This window comes from Ovis aries, chromosome 13 (assembly GCF_016772045.2).
Source record: "Ovis aries strain OAR_USU_Benz2616 breed Rambouillet chromosome 13, ARS-UI_Ramb_v3.0, whole genome shotgun sequence".
NCBI lineage: Eukaryota > Metazoa > Chordata > Mammalia > Artiodactyla > Bovidae > Ovis > Ovis aries.
This window is the reverse complement of record NC_056066.1, coordinates 70,996,486-71,012,553: the sequence shown is the minus strand read 5'-3', so window position 1 is coordinate 71,012,553 and position 16,068 is coordinate 70,996,486. Positions and strand designations below refer to the sequence as shown.

At 44.5% G+C, this 16,068-nt stretch overlaps 1 protein-coding gene and 1 non-coding gene across 2 annotated transcripts in view; one reads left to right on the top strand and one right to left on the bottom strand.

Moving 5' to 3' along the window:
* Window positions 1-16,068, top strand: part of PTPRT (protein tyrosine phosphatase receptor type T) — a 1,166,895-nt gene that overhangs the window by 823,305 nt on the left and 327,522 nt on the right. The window lies entirely within an intron of this gene.
* On the bottom strand, window positions 12,292-12,365 carry TRNAE-CUC (transfer RNA glutamic acid (anticodon CUC)). The gene has a single exon. It is a non-coding gene; the product is annotated as a tRNA-Glu (tRNA).

Sequence of the window (16,068 nt, the reverse complement as noted above, 5' to 3'; positions counted from 1 at the left end):
TCCTTAAGGTGAACTTTACTGTTGAATTACCTTTTGGCAAGTGAGAGGGGTCTCATGCACCTGTGGTGCTGGCCTTAGATAGGGGCGAGGCCATTCTTCCAAATGGGAGGGGAGGCAGAGTGTGGGCTGGTAAGTTGACCTATGCCATGGTTAGAGCAGTGGCACTTGCATTTTCTCAGTGAAGTAGGGAGCAGGATTATTAGCTAAGAGGGAGGAGAGAGTGGAGCTGGTGGTGGTTTGATGAGACTCTGTAAAGCAAAAAATGGTTTGAGAATCTAGGAAAGTGACTGGAATAGGAAATATCAAAGGATCTCCAGGAAGTACTAAGGGATCACTTGAAGTTAGTGGACAGGGGTTATAATGAGACTAGTTAGCACAATTCAGTGTTTCTCTCATTTCTGTTCAGCAGACTCAGAGTAGAGGAGTAAAATGGAGGAAAAAAGGACAAGAACATTTTTAACATTTCTGCTGTCACTATTTATATCATCCTATCATCCTAACTCTAATGATTTTAGAGGATTCTGTAAAATGAACTCAACCTAATTTAGCCCATCTCTGCAACTTGGACATTTAGTTTCTCTGTTGCTCATTACCACAAGTAATGGTTCAGTGAATTACCTTTTATATCAACTTTTGCTTGTATTTTCCATTCTTTCTCTGGAAAATGGTGTTGCTAAACAAACAGGATAATAAGCAGGATACTGTCAGTGGCAAGTAACAGAAACTTAAACAGTATGGAAATGTGTTCCATCCTATAACAAGGCATCCTGTGATAACTTAAGCTTTGGACTTGCCTTATTCATCGCTTTAAAGCCACAGCCCCGGTGTGCCAGCTTTATCCCCAAGGTAGACCATCCTCATGGTCAGAAAATAGCCACCATGATCTCACACATCACATGTGGATATGACAATATCTGCGAGCAAATGTTCTTTTAATAAGTGAGCAAATGTTCCCAGAGGCTCATAGGAAACCTCTCTTCACATCTCATTGGACAGAACTTGCTCCCATGCCCATCTATAAGCTAGCCACTAGTGAAGGAAATAGTTTTCAAGATTAACAGATTATTCAGTATTTATCCCTGAAATGGGCATAGGGTCCCCTTTGCTGAGTTCATGGCCTTACAGAGAAGGGCAGATACCCAGCCAGCCAGTGTTTGCTGGAATGGAAGAGAAGGTAGAGAGGAAAAATAACACCTCATAGATAAGTGTGTTGTCTGTTTAGAAGATATGTATCTCTATGGTTTTTGAAGGCATATTGTCAAATTTTGTATCGGTCTTATACTCATTTTTTGTACTCATTTTAACTTTGAGTAGTTTATTTATTTATTTTTTTAATGGCCCTCCATCGTTTGACAACAGGCCTGTCCTGCTGGGCACTCTGCAGTTTGCAAGAGTCTTCCCTGACTCTTCCAGTGGGATTCTGTTGATCTTCCCACCTTTGCTTACCTGGCACTTCGGAATGCAGTCAGTACTGGTGTAATGTGACTTACGTATTCCTAATTATCACTGCGCTATGCCAGGTTGCCCAGTGAAAACCACATGGATTAATGGAACATTGGGATGAGGGATATAACACTCAAAAACTTTTATCAATCACAAAAAAGAAACAAAAATCAAAGGAACCTAGTAAAAATAGGAGCATAGTTTTACACATGTGAAATGGTTATGAAATACACAACTGCAGCTATATATGTGATGCTTTACCTTGGAAAAGCTGCAGCTTTCAAGTTAATGGCAAGGTAGGGGAAGAGAAATTCATCTGAAATGAGAGGGGAAGTTGGAGCAGCAGATGTGGCTGATAGCCTGTTGTGAACTAAGGACACAAGCTGGTATTTCAGGGCTGTGTGTGCATTTTGTGTATTCCTACCTGATTGGGTTCATTCAGATGCAGTTTTCTGCATCTCCTAGTGTTTTCTTATGCGTAATGACACAGAATCAAACACTCATGTGATGTTCAAATTTCCCCCTGATACACAAGTCTGTATTTTTTATTATAAGTGTGATAGCAGAGCTGACTATACTGAGTTTTCCACCTGTGTCCCTTTTGATCCAGTTCCATCTACATCCCACCTCGTGAAAGTTCATCAGAGTTCTTCCCTACACATGGATGGTGCCCTCTCCAAGTTTCCAGGCCCTGAACAGGCTTTTTGCTGTTCTTCTGGTGTGAAGCCCTGACTCTCTGGGGATATGAGGAAAGCTAAGCAACTGTGATTATGTTGCTGTTTTGCTAGAAACCAAACCTACTTCTGACTCTCTAGCATCTCTCGCCTTCCTATGCCAAGCCAAGTGACTGTAGGTCACCATAAAGTGACAGTTAATTTTTTTCAGATAAATATGTGGGCTAAGATTATTTTTAACCACGTGGATTTTTTTAAAGCTTCCAAAGAAAGATTAATAAATGTCCTCTGCCAGAAAAAAATGTCGACCTCTATTTTCTTATTAAAAAATATTATTTTATTTCCCCCCTTTTTCTTGATATATGCTAACAGCCCTCTTAGCTTTTAGGTCTTCAGTGGACTCACAGCTAGAACAGAGGGAGGTAACTGAGGCATTTCATGCAAGGGCTGAGAAGAGGTAGGGGAAGAAACGCTTGCATTAGAACCAAATGAGTGTAAGGAAAGTTGTCTCAGTCGGAATTAGCTGAAATGGAAGCCAGATAGGAGGAAAATAGTAGAGCCTGTTGGGATAAATGAGCTACAAGGGTAGAGAGGTGGCATCAGGTGTTAAGAGTGGGATAGAGCCAGTGGGATGCAAGAGGGGATGGGCAGGTGGGGGAGGGCAGAATGTGGTAAGAAGTGCAGGGTGTCCACCCCGGCCACCACCCGTTAGGACAGGAAGAGCATAGCCCATGGAACTCTGGGCAATTCGTTGTTGACACATGTAGGGCATCAGACCATTAAAAGCTCTCCTGCTGAGGAGCATCTAGACTGTAGCATCAATGATAAAGATGCTTATGCTCAGCATCTAGAAGAAATCCAGTGGCATTTCATTAAGTGACAAAGCGTTTCAGTTGGGTTTCTACATGTATGACTTGCTCGGTGATACAGAGGCAAGGCATATCAGGTTTATTATACTTCAGTGAAATCAAATGAAACATCTCAGCTTCCACCAGTGTGGCTTGGCAGCTCATCCGCATCCATTTATCGTTTCCTTTCCCTGCTCCCATCCTGTAGGATCGTAAAGGAACCTTAGGGTGGCCCACTGGCTACAGGAAAGTCCAGGAAGACGTCTGGTCCCTCTGGGTTGTCTCTGAGATCTGAGTCCTCAGATCTGGGTGGGTCCTCAGTGCCCTGGAACCATTGCTGGCAACATCCTTCCAGCTCACCAAGCTCAGGGACCAGTGTCCTGACCAGGGCTGAGGACACTGAAGCCACTGAAGCCACAGCGCTCGGCGCTCACCCTCTCGCCCCTCTACCATTAGGGGGGCATGTCTGTGTCTGTGAGGCTCAGATAGTCCTGCTCCAGCCTTCCAGGCTTCTGTATTTGTGTTCAGGCTCAAACCACACCCCTCTCCACTTCCTGCTGCAGCACAGAAGTATCCTCTTCCCTCTCTGTGAAGTGTACTTGAGGGGTATTAAATAGAAACTTTTCATTCCTCCCTGGTTGAGGGAGTGCTGAACTCAATCAAAAGGACAGTTTTTCTTTTAAAGAGTTCATGGTAACCGTCTTCTCTTTCCTTTGTCCCAAACCGAAATACCTCTTCATTTATACATAAGACACCCCACTATGTATTTTTCCATTTATTTATAACTGTGATCCTTAAAAGTGATATTATTCTTACTTTAAATGTAATAGAGCTCAGTAGATTACTCAGGGTCAATTACAATGCAAGAGTAATTTTAAATTAAAAAAAGTTTTCATACTCAAGGATGACTTTTCTTACCCCTACCTGGCAACTTCCTGGTCAGCCCTTGAGGTAATCCCTTTGGTTAACTTTTTCCCATGTTAAGCAACAAATATCTTTTATCTGACACAGTTGATGAAGGCTGGAAATTTGAGAGTCCCTGGGCTGAGTGGTTCTGGCTCAGGGGTCATGCTGTTGCAATCTAGGTGTCAGAGGGGCTGGATCATCTGAAGGCTTTACTGGGGCTTGGAGGATGTGTTTTCAAGGTGATGCCCTCACATGGGTTTAAGAAAGAGACCTCAGTTAAGGTAATCACATGGACCTCTTCTCACCACACGGCAGGTAGATTCCACCAGAGCAAATGATGCAAGAAAGAGAGAAATCACAGTATATTTTATGATCTAACCTTGGAGGTGGGAGGGGACCACACATGGGTGCGATTACCTGGAGGTAGAGTCCACTGGGAGCCAACTTACAAGCTGACTATCTCAAGGTGTTTATTTTGGTTCATTTTAGTACCATATGTATCTGCAGCACCAGAGTGAAAAATGATTCCTGGTTTGTATTTTTAATTAAAGTATCAATCAATTTATATTTTCCATTAATTTTTCCAACTGAAGTGGTGGAGATGGGGATAATTTCAGAGGCACAACCCACTGATTAATTTCATTCCTTCTTTCATTATGCACTGGCTCATTCATCAACCCTTTATTGATCCCCTACTATGTGCCACCATAGTAGCTGGCTGGATACAATGAGTAGGTAAACAAATGCTCTCCCAGCTCTCTTAGAGCTGTCAGTCAAGCAGGGGAGAAAGCCGTTAGACGCAGAATCACACACATGAATAGATCACTGCAAAATGGGATGAGCGCTGTGAAACAAGGGTATGAGTTGCTATACCTGTCATGGGGATCTGATTTAGTTTGAAAGTCATGAAGGGGCTTACAGAGGGTTTTTTGACCTCAGAACAATTGACACTTTGGACTGGTTAATTCTTTGTTGTGGGGATTATCCTGTGCATTGTAGGATGTTAGTAGCATTCCTGACCTCCATCTGCTGCATGCCCTCCACTGCTCCCCAGGTTGTGATAACCAAAAATGGCTCCAGACATTTCCAAATGGGGCTTCCCAGGTGGCTCAGTGGTAAAGAATCCTCCTGCCAATGCAGGAAATGTGGGTTTGATCCCTGGGTGGGGAAGCTCCCCTGGAGAAGGAAATGGCAACCCACTCCAGTATTCTTGCTTGGAAAACCCCATGAACAGAGTAGCCTGACAGGCTACAGTCAATGGGGTCACAAAGAGTCAGACATGACTTAGTGACTAAACGATAGAAAAACCAATTTCCAAATGTTCCCTAGGGACAAAATTTTCTTCAGTTAAGAACCACTGGTTTATAGGAAGTTTCCAGATGAAAGATCTGGAGAGACGGGGGCATTTCAGGAGGAAGAATGAAGATGTTAGTGAGATTTTTTTTTATGTTAACAGATTTTTCCAAATAATAAAAGCAAAACACTCTATTTTCTTAATTTTAATTTTCAAGTTTAAATTTTGATCAGACTCCTGTATGATTTGCTGGTGCCCCTTTAATCAGAAATTCACACTCTGTAGCCAGCCTGCTTGTGCTGAATCAGGTATCCCCATATAATTACCCAGGAAAAAAACAGGTCTGGCCTGAAGCTCTCTTCCAAAATGTATTTTAACTTATTGAATCTCTGGGCTAGCTAAAGTTGTTTGGCCTTCAGCCTGCTGGTTTATGCCACTGCCCGGAGCAGAGGATTATCACTCAGAAATACATGGTCTCACTTTTATTGGAAAGATATTTATAGGTACTGCTTACACTCTATATGAATATGTTTAATGTGGAAAGAGTATATAACCAGGCCGGGTATAAAGTCAGATTATTTTCACCAAGACTTGGCTTATTTCAGTTTTGAACAGACAAGAATTAGCTTTGTGCTTAGAATCCTGAAATCTTGAGTGAAAAAGGAACTTAGGGGAATCTTATGAGAAAAGTGTGATGTGTGAAACAGACACGTCTGGGCCCGATTTGGCTTCACCTTTATGATCCTGAACACATAACATAGCTTCAATTTTCTCATGCGCAATGAAGATAATAATTCTTACCTTGCAGGTCTCTTATGAAGGTATAGAAGATCATAGCAATGTCTGGCATCCGAAGATGTTCAATAAATGAAATGTCCCTCGTTTCCTTTAGATTGTCCAGAAGACAGATAATCCCATTTGATTATGAAAATGCAGCCAGTATCACACACTAACAAAATTTCTTCTTCTTCGAGAATTCTTCTAATTATTCCTGGGATGACATAATATGCTCTCGAGAGACGTCCCCAAGAGACAGTCCCCCAGAAATCTGGGAACTAGCCTATGCTAAGTTCTTCCCTCACTCTCCAAATCCATAGACTCATATTCCCCCAGTGTTACCTCCGTGTTTTAGTTAAGCCCATCATAATTTATTGTTTGGACTCTTGTAGTGATTTTCTAGTTACACTATAGCTATGGATAAAGTCTAGTCATATCTCCCCTTGATTGCTACCTTTTATTTGTCCCTTAGGCTCCAAAGTGGGATTAGTTGAAGCTTCAAAATGGGATTCTGGCTTACCTCTCCAGTCTCATCTCTCTTAGGCCCTACCTTTCATCCTGTTTTCTAACTATGCCAATCTTCTGACAGAGCCCTACATGCTCTTTCATATCCTCATGCCATTTTAGATCTTGTTTCCTTGGGTAGAGATTCATCCCTCTCCCATCCTTGTCTACCCCTCAGAGTATTACTGAATCATCATCCAGGACTAGCCACCTGCCATAGCATCTTTTGACCTCCCGCTGGCCTCCTTCTCTACTCCATCACCTCTTTGGTTTGACACAACCTTGTGTACATTTCTCCTCTGATGTGTGTCACACCTCATTGGTTTAAGCATTTGTTTACAGATCTGTCTTCTTCCCTGGAGCATGAATTACTAAAAAGCAAGACTCGTATCTTATTAACCTTTGTGTTCCCTGCTGTTATCACTGACCCTGTCCGGGTCCATGTTCCATAAGCATGTGATGAATGAACCTACATTCAGCTTGGATCCCTACCACAATGGGAACTCACAGCATTTCAAGGCAGCAATCTAATTTTGACCCTGTGGCTTGTGTCAAGCTCAGATGGATACATCCTCCATCTTTATTGCCATATATATCTCTCTACCCGCCTCCACCCATTGGTCTTACTTAGAAAGAAGACAGATAATCCCTTTTGATTATTAAAATGCAGCCAGTATCACACACTAACAAAATTTCTTCTTCTTCAAGAATTCTTCTAATTATTCCTGGTGTGACATAATGTCCACATTCCTCATCTTATCTCCCTGATCGGGATCTCTTGTGATTATTGTGTCTAGAACTAAACTCGTAATGCTTGATGGATTCAGACAGCATGGAGAGCTTTTGTCCTAAACAAGATTTTGTGGCAAGCAGAGGATAAAATGAAATATGTTTGCATTTGTTTCAATATTTTTCTGTAATAGTTGTAACAGTAGCTAACATTATGGAGTTCTTACCACATACCAAACACTGCAGAACCAAAGGTGTAAGATGGGTTAGCTTCTCTTTAGCCCCTCAGCTTGACTGTTTAACTGTCTCGTCCTCTCAGATACACCAGGAGCTCCCTGGTGAGTCATTGCATCAAGGTCATCAACCAGGGTGGTGCAAACAAAAGGGTTAGTTTTTGTCTAATAGTTTAGGAACATCCTTCTACCCATCTGGAAAAAATAAAACTGCATGAGCTCACGGTGTTTACAGTCACTTGAGCCACCATAGCACCCAGACAAGGCACTGAGGGAACCAGAATGTGTGTGCAGCCTTGAAAAATCACTGCTGAATGCATCATTCAGGGGTCACTCAGGTTAGAGATACCCTGTGCCTTTTCTCCCCTGGGGCTCCTTTGGTTTCCAGAAAACATAGCTCATTTCAGATATCCTGTGCTCCATCCAAATTGCTAGTATTTTAAACCACACAACTTTAATTATACTTACAATCACTCACATGTATTGAGTGCATCTTAGACACTGCGGATTGCATTTCACTCTTCACATGCGTGATCTTGCCTAGTCCTCCCAACTGCCTACAGACAGATACATTTTTCCATCAAGGAAACTGAAGTTCAGGCACCTTAATTCACCTGACCCAATACACAGACTTTATCCTTAGCAGAGAGTTGGGATTTGGACCTGGACACAACTGCAGTGCTCAGACTCCTAAACTTCATACACACTTCCTCCTAGGTCAGTTTATTCTCATACTGAAGGGATAGGTAGAGGTATATACTAAAGGGATATGCAACTGGAAGCCTCTGCCAAGGAAGAATTTCAAGAATACCTGTAGGTGAGACCATTTACACGTGGTGGGTATGAGGACAAGACAGCTGGAACGGCAGTTACTTCCCTGTTGGATTTCATCTGGGTGCCATACCCATACCCTTGGGTTCCTCTTCTACCCACCATGGTATCCCCCCTGTCCCTTCACTCTACCACTGTTTATATACTTGTTTGCCATTATATGTGACATCATTTATTCCGCCTTATCCCCCATTTGCAACTTCTTCCTAAGCTCTAGAAACATCATTTATCCTCTCACCTTTGCCCCTAGATGTTGTTGTTTGGTCGCTCAGTCATGTCCAACTCTTTGCTACCCCATGGACTGCAGCACACCAGGCTTCCCTGTCCCTCACTGTCTCCCAGAGCTTACTCAAACTCATGTCCTTTGAGTCGGTGATGCCATCCAACCATCTCATCCTCAGTTGTCCCCTTCTCATCCTGCCTTCAATCTTTTCCAGCATCAGGGTCTTTTCCAATGAGTCAGCTCTTTGCATCAGGTGGCCAACGTATTGGAGCTTCAGTATCAGTCCTTCCAATGAATGTTCAGGGTTGATTTCCTTTAGGATTGACTGGTTGGATCTCCTTTCTGTCTGAGGGACTCTCAAGAGTCTTCTTCAACACCACAATACAAAAGCATCAATTCTTTGTCGCTCCTGAGTCCCTCCTTTTCCTGGATAGACCTGGCTCTCTCACCCCCATGACTCTCTCCACCTGGACCAGGCAATCTGTCCTGCTGAAATCCACTTCTTATATCGCAGTCCCAGGGTTGCTTTACCTTTTCCAAAGGACCATGAGAAATATTGCCAAGGGACCAGAAGTAGCCTACCAATGGCGTACTCATGCAGAAGGCAATGTGGACCTCTGCAATCAGAAACATTTTGATGCTTTAGAACACACGTCAGTCCAAAACGACAGAAAACCGCTTCTCCTAGTCAGAAAATATCCCTGAATCCCAGCCCCCAAGCAAAGGCCAACTCAGGCCCAGAGTCCATCAAAACTTCAATTTTATCAAAGTCTCCTCTATAAGATGCCATTTTTATACGCTATTAAAAAAGCACAATGCAGCTCGCCGGTAAAATCATTTGCAATAACAGCCCATTAAAAGCTTTCCTTTAATATGGAACTTTCTAATTAATGTAAATGGGGTGCAAAGCTTGGAAAAGCCAAGTTGATTCTAATGTTCAGGAAGTAGGTAAAATGGGAAAAGGGTCTTATTTTTCATTAGGAGTCTATTAGAGAATCTAATGAAATCTTTATGGCTTGGATGTATTACCAAAAAAGTTACAATTGCTTTGTTTCCTGCCTCATTTCTCTGCTGTCTTCCTCTATAAATATTGCTATGCTACACATTAGACTTGGGAAAATAGAATTCTGCATGGATTTTGTGTCTGACTCTTCTCAGGTTCTCTGAGTATTGGAGGTAGAAGGGAGCACAATAATGATTAGCTCTAGTCTCCAGATTTCTAAGTTGGAAACTGAAACCCAGAGAGAGGTGAAGACTTCCATAGCTACTGACTTTCTCCTCCCTTCCTCTTTCCCTCCTGCCTTCCCTTCCACCACCTCTCCTTTCCTCCTCCTCTCACTGAAGTATTAGTCAGGTTAGGCTGGATTATGCTGTAGTAATAAAAAACCCCATAGATCGAAAGTGCAAACATCTAACATCTTTCAGCCTTACGGTACAGTAGAACGTCTGCTCGTCACCTCTCTCCTGCACTGCCTGGTCCACGATGGGTCCGCTGGGGAGCAGAGTTCCTCAGAGACCCAAAATGATGGAGCAGAGGCATTTGGGGACCATCCTGTCAGCAGGAGAAGGGAAAGTGGGCTCTGGCTCTTAAAGCCTCTACCTGGATATACCAGGTGACTTCCTCTCACGTTTCATTGTCCAATATCAATTGTAACTTCAAAGGGTTATCCTCCAATGAATCTGAAAGCTGCTCCCATGAGCCAACTCACAGAATAACCTGTGATATCAAGATGAATGAGAGATAGATGAGCTCAGAGTTCAGCTAGAGAACCAGAAAGCAAACACAGTCAAGACGGAGCGTGGTGAGAAGTGTGGAGTCTGGGGACCAGCTAGGCTCACGCTCTGCTTTGCCAGCCTTCTCATGGGACTAGCTTGTTGAGTAACAACCTTCCTTTTTCTTATTGGAGTCCAATATCCAGGAGGAAAAGTCATGCCCAAAGGCTGTTCCCCAGGTACCTGTCAGTTTATAGACCCTCCTCCTTCCTTAGAAGAAGGAGAACCATCTGAGACCAACCAGCCCAGGCAGGCCTGAGACTCAGGGAAGCAAGGAGCCCAGGGAAGGAAGGCCTGGGTTCCCAGGTATCATCAGGCCCCCGACATCATCACAGTCTGCTGTGCGGTACCTTGTTGCCTCTCAGTGCAGGAAGTCGGTCATCTTAGAGGGCAGAGCTCTGTCACCTGGGGGAGAGGTTGGAGTGGTTTAGAGCAGGGACCTGGAGAGGGTAGGGGTACCTGAGGCAGGAACTCAGCAGATGGCAACCTTGAAGGTGAAGTCTCTCCCTTAATCAGACTGCAGTTAGCAATTTGGCCCCAAACCTTTCTGCTGAAGTTAGACTTAAGTTCTTAGAGGACTGCTGACCACACAGACTGACCCTCCAGGCCTTGGGCAGGGTTGGGCAATGGAACTGAGGGGAGCAAAGGATTAAACCTTAGGAAGCAAGGGAGTCCTTGGCCTCAATGGGTGTCTGGTGCAACAGGCCTTTTAAGGCCCAGGCAGAATGTTCTGGCTAACTTCATAATCACGTTCCAATCAGCCTTACAGAACTGTGAAATTGATTATCCTGCTGATCTCACACAAGCTTTAGAGCAAGGCGGGCGCAGGGGGCACCTTGATTCTTTGTTGAGTCCATACACTGATTTGAGGAGACTTAGCTTTTCCACCCATCCCCAAGAGGAAGAGAGTTCAAATTACCTTGAAATTACAATTTAGGACCGTCAAGCCTTGGCCAGTCTGTTTCATTTTCCCAATCACCCAGCTGGGGCAAGGGCCAAGCAGGGAGATGCCTGGCATATTAACTCCTCTTCAGATACATAAAGAGGTGTTGAGTGAGCATGAGCTCAGGGTGCCCTACTTGGGCTTAGGCAGCTGCAGGAGCAGCAGAGTGAGAGGGTCTATAGGAAGCATGGCTGTGGGCACCCAAATCTGGGTCTGGTGGTACTAGGTCTCCCCACAAGATTGTAAGTGGGGTGTCAGAGTCAACTGAATTGAATACAGTTGTTCTTCGTTTTCATCTTGTCTTGAAATAGTTGGGATTTTTTATATTGCTGTAGGGAAAGGAATAGAACTTGGTAACATGTGTTTTATCTGCCTGGGGGTTCAGGGAACTCTTCTGCAACACAGGAGCCTTACATGGGTCTTGAACAATGACCAGGAATTAGTCAGTTGGAGGAAAGCGGGAAGTCCGCTACAGATGAAGGGGCACAATAGGCCAAAGCCCAGAGACACTTTACCAGAACAAGAAGAGTGAGGGAAAGAACGGTGGGCATGAGACTAGGGAGGTTTGACAACCTAAAGGTCAGTGGCAAAAGCTTTGTAGGTTAAAAATGAAATGTGGGATTCCAGATGGCAAAGTGGAGGTGTGGGTGGCATAGCAGAGCTCAGAATGTGGAGTGGCCATCACAGAGGCTTGACGGAGCAAGTTGACTTAATATCACATCTGTCAACTCATGTCTGGACTTCACAAGGAATTTCTTTTTCCTCTACATTTCCTACTAAATTATTAAGCAGTGACAGTCTTATTATAATGGCTGGTGGGTAGTGAGTGCTTTTTACACATGAGGACTAGTCTAAGAGTTTTTTGTGAATTATGTCATCTTTTCACTGTCCTGTGAAGTGAATATCATTAGTATCCCCATTGTGAAACCAAGTCTCAGTGAGTTAATCAATTTGCAGAGGGTCCTAGAGCCAGTAAGTTGTGTGTTTGATATCCAAGCCTGAAGCTTGAGCCTATAACTTAATCATTATACTGTGATGCCTCCTGCTATATTTTTTCTTTAATGTTTATTAATTTGGTGGTTCCAGGTCTTAATTGTTGCGTGTGGGGTCCAGTTCCCTGACCAGGGATTGAACCTGGGCCCCCTGCATTGAGAGCACAGAGTCTTAGCCACTGGACCATCAGGGGAAGTCCTGCCTCCTGTGATCTTGAGAAAGTAGAACCCACCCAATCCTACCTTCATTTAACAGATACCCACTAGGTGATATTATACAACAGGCTTATTGCTAAGTGTTGGGAGGACGCGGCTGAGCAAGATGGCAAGTCGTGTCATCACATGGAGTGTCAGCCTAGTGGGGAGACAGAAAATCGGTGAATAGTCAATCATCAAGAGAATATCAGATTGAAAAGAAAAAGTAAAATAGGGCACCCAGAGAGAAAATACCAGGGCTTGAAGGAATCTTCAATGCCATGTGAAGGAGTGGAAGCCAAGAAGAGTGACCTTCTCAGAGCCGAACGGTAAATTGGCAGCAGGGTTGAGAAAAGAATCCCAGACCCCTAAGATATTCACTAGCTAAGTTTCTCATTCCTACTCTGTACCTCCTGCTGTTCTAGGTAACAGAACCAGACAGCCAAGGTCCCTCCCCTTTGGATCACATTCTTCCCCCTGTGCTCTGCTTACCTGAACGTTTGCAGCACACACTTTTATTTCATCAGCTGTCAACTCTACTGAAAAATGTCCTCCGTTTGAGTTCTCCTACGCTCAGCTCATGGCAGGAAAATCTGAATGGGGTATTCCGTTCTTTGTATGGCCCAGATTCCCTGCCACGAGTAAAGCATTTGGGGAACTAAGGGCCAGGGGCTTATCCCTTCCTCCAGCTTCCCAAAAAGGAGAAATCTTTAATGATTATATACACTTTTTTTTTCTTACCTGCCACACCCCTTGGAGAAATATCAATAACCTCAGATATGTAAATGACACCACTCTTAGGGCAGAAAGTGAAGAGGAACTAAAAAGCCTTGATGAAAGTGAAAGAGGAGAGTGAAAAAGTTGGCTTTAAGCTCAACATTCAGAAAACGAAGATCATGGCATCCAGTCCCATCACTTCGTGGGAAATCGATGGGGAAACAGTGGAAACAGTGTCAGACTTTATTTTGGGGGGGCTCCAAAATCACTGCAGATGGTGACTTAAGCCATGAAATTAAAAGACACTCCTTGGAAGAAAAGTTATGACCAACCTAGATAGTATATTTAAAAGCAGAGACATTACTTTGCCAACTAAGGTCCATCTAGTCAAGGCTATGGTTTTTCCTGTGGTCATGTATGGATGTGAGAGTTGGACTGTGAAGAAGGCTGAGCGCCGAAGAATTGATGCTTTTGAACTGTGGTGTTGGAGAAGACTCTTGAGAGTCCCTTGGACTGCAAGGAGATCCAACCAGTCAATTCTGAAGATCAGCCCTGGGATTTCTTTGGAAGGAATGATGCTGAAGCTGAAACTTCAGTACTTTAGCCACCTCATGTGAAGAGTTGACTGATTGGAAAAGACTCTGATGCTGGGAGGGATTGGGGGCAGGAGGAGAAGGGGACGACCGAGGATGAGATGGCTGGATGTCATCACTGACTCGATGGATGTGAGTCTGAGTGAACTGCAGGAGTTGGTGATGGACAGGGAGGCCTGGCGTGCTGCAATTCATGGGGTCGGAAAGAGTCAGACACGACTGAGCGACTGAACTGAACTGAACATCATTCCTTTGAGGGAATTAACAAATACAGCGTTGATTATCTTTCTTGAATAGGAGAACCAAAAAAGGGTAAAGTGCAGAAGACCAAAAGGACTTTGGTTAATACTTCAAAGCTTTCCCCTCATGTGTATGATGACTTTTCCTTCCCTTCTCTTCTGTTCAGACAAGGAATAAGGCACTGAACCCAGGCTGTGACTATAGCCTCCCAGATTCCCTGATGAGGTCCCCCAGCTCTTAAGACTCCATCGGGCAAACAGCCAAGGCCAAAAATAAGAGATTCCTGTAGATCAAATTCCTACTGGTGTGGTGCAGCAGGGCACTGCCCAGCTGGTAAAGCAAACTTCTTTGGCTATGGAATAATTCATGTCCTGTTTCTAAGAGCTTGGTCCCTTTTCCTTCACCTTGACCTTCCCTTTGTATATACAAATTTAAACCCCACAACCACCTTAGAACAAAAAAACCGAGGCACAGAAACATTAAGCAACTTTCCTAAGGTCACACAGCTAATGAGAAGAGTTGCTGTTAATATTTAAATCCAGGCAGTTTGACTCCAGTCTGAATTCATAAGCGACTGGTGAGATATACCGTATCTGCCACTCCTTTGCTGCCTTCACTCTGCTGCTGACACTATCCTGCTGGTAGGAGGGCCCCGGTCCTACTTCTGTACTGTTAGCAATGATGATATGATGCTAGCTTACTTCTGCATCTGTACAGGTGTTCCCATAGGATTTGTGACACTGTCACTGCCGGTCCTGCCAGTATTCTTACTGAAAATAATTGCATTTACTGCTACCAATTCCTGCTCTTTCTTGATCCTCCATTTCTCCCCCATCTTACCCCTAAAGCCCCCAGTGTTTATTGCCCTGGTCCTAGATCTCCAGGCCTTCCAGAGGCATTGTATACAGATGGGGAACTGTGTCTCGTGTAGTCACAAGACAGACAAGGTACAGCCAGCCCAGGATGTTAGCCTGGGTCATTTATTTCAAATCTGGTGGCCTTTCAAGTGGATACCAAGGACTTGCAGCTGAGACCTGTTGGCATTTAGAGAACCCCTCTGTGTAGGAACGGCCTGTGGAACACCTGGGAATGTGCTGGAAATGCAGACTCTCAGGCCCTACTCCAGGCCTGCTGGAGCGGAGGCTGGACTGGCTGCCTGTTAAAGCTTATAAAGCGCTGCAGGTGCCCACAAATCCATGGTGACACTTAATCCTTACAACCCACAGGAAATAGACCAAGTGGTGCTCTTCCCTTTTGGGTTGGGCAAGTGGTTGAGAGCCATGTGTGTGAACTCAGACACGTGAGTGTGAACAGCAAGCTAGAATGCAGCTTCCTTTCTATGGGGGCCAAGAGAAAGAGGTGAGGGGCAGGGGTCTGCAGGGAGGCGCACACGGAGCTGCCAGACAGGTATCAGAGGCGAATCCGAATTTGTAGCCTTGGTACCTGAACTTATGGAAGAATATTTGTTGGTATTTTAGATAAGCTGGTGGAGGTGATGTGTGTGTGTGTGTGTGCAGTGAGGAGTATAATGGGGGACAGTAGACCAGCACCTGCCCAGGGGAACCATGGCTTGAGCATCTCTTCCCCCTGGGAACACTGGACTTGAATTCCAATCCCTGAGGATTTCTGGCCATAGCTCCTCCAGAGCCGCGGTGTGCCAGGAGCCCTGAGCTCACGGAGAGGTCTTCTTGGCCTTCTCCTCCAGGTGTGGCTCCGCCCTGTGCCCGCGGCTGTCACTCATCACTGTTAAGCACAGGTGACGAATGTTTACCATCAGTGCCCTTGGAAGCTCTGTCTCCATGGCCTTGTGCACAGTGAAATGCGTGCTTTGTTGAGAAGGAGACACAGTGGTATGAATGGCATTCATTCACAGTATCAGAGGAGGGCGGCAATTGCAAACCCAACTCAGAGACAAGCAGCTGACAGCCTCACTTCTTCCTTGCTCGGTATCTTCTCTTTACAGGGATTCAAACTATCACTGCCGTGTTCTTTCTCTTAGAAAGGAAAATACGATAACGTCACTGTCTAGTTTAATTCCCAAGCTGGTTGCCCACTGCTTCTGCCCTAAAGCCCAAACCCCTTATCTTGCCTTCTAAAGCCCTTTACTGTTTAACCCCAACTCACCACGCTACCTCATTGGCCCTGCCATATCC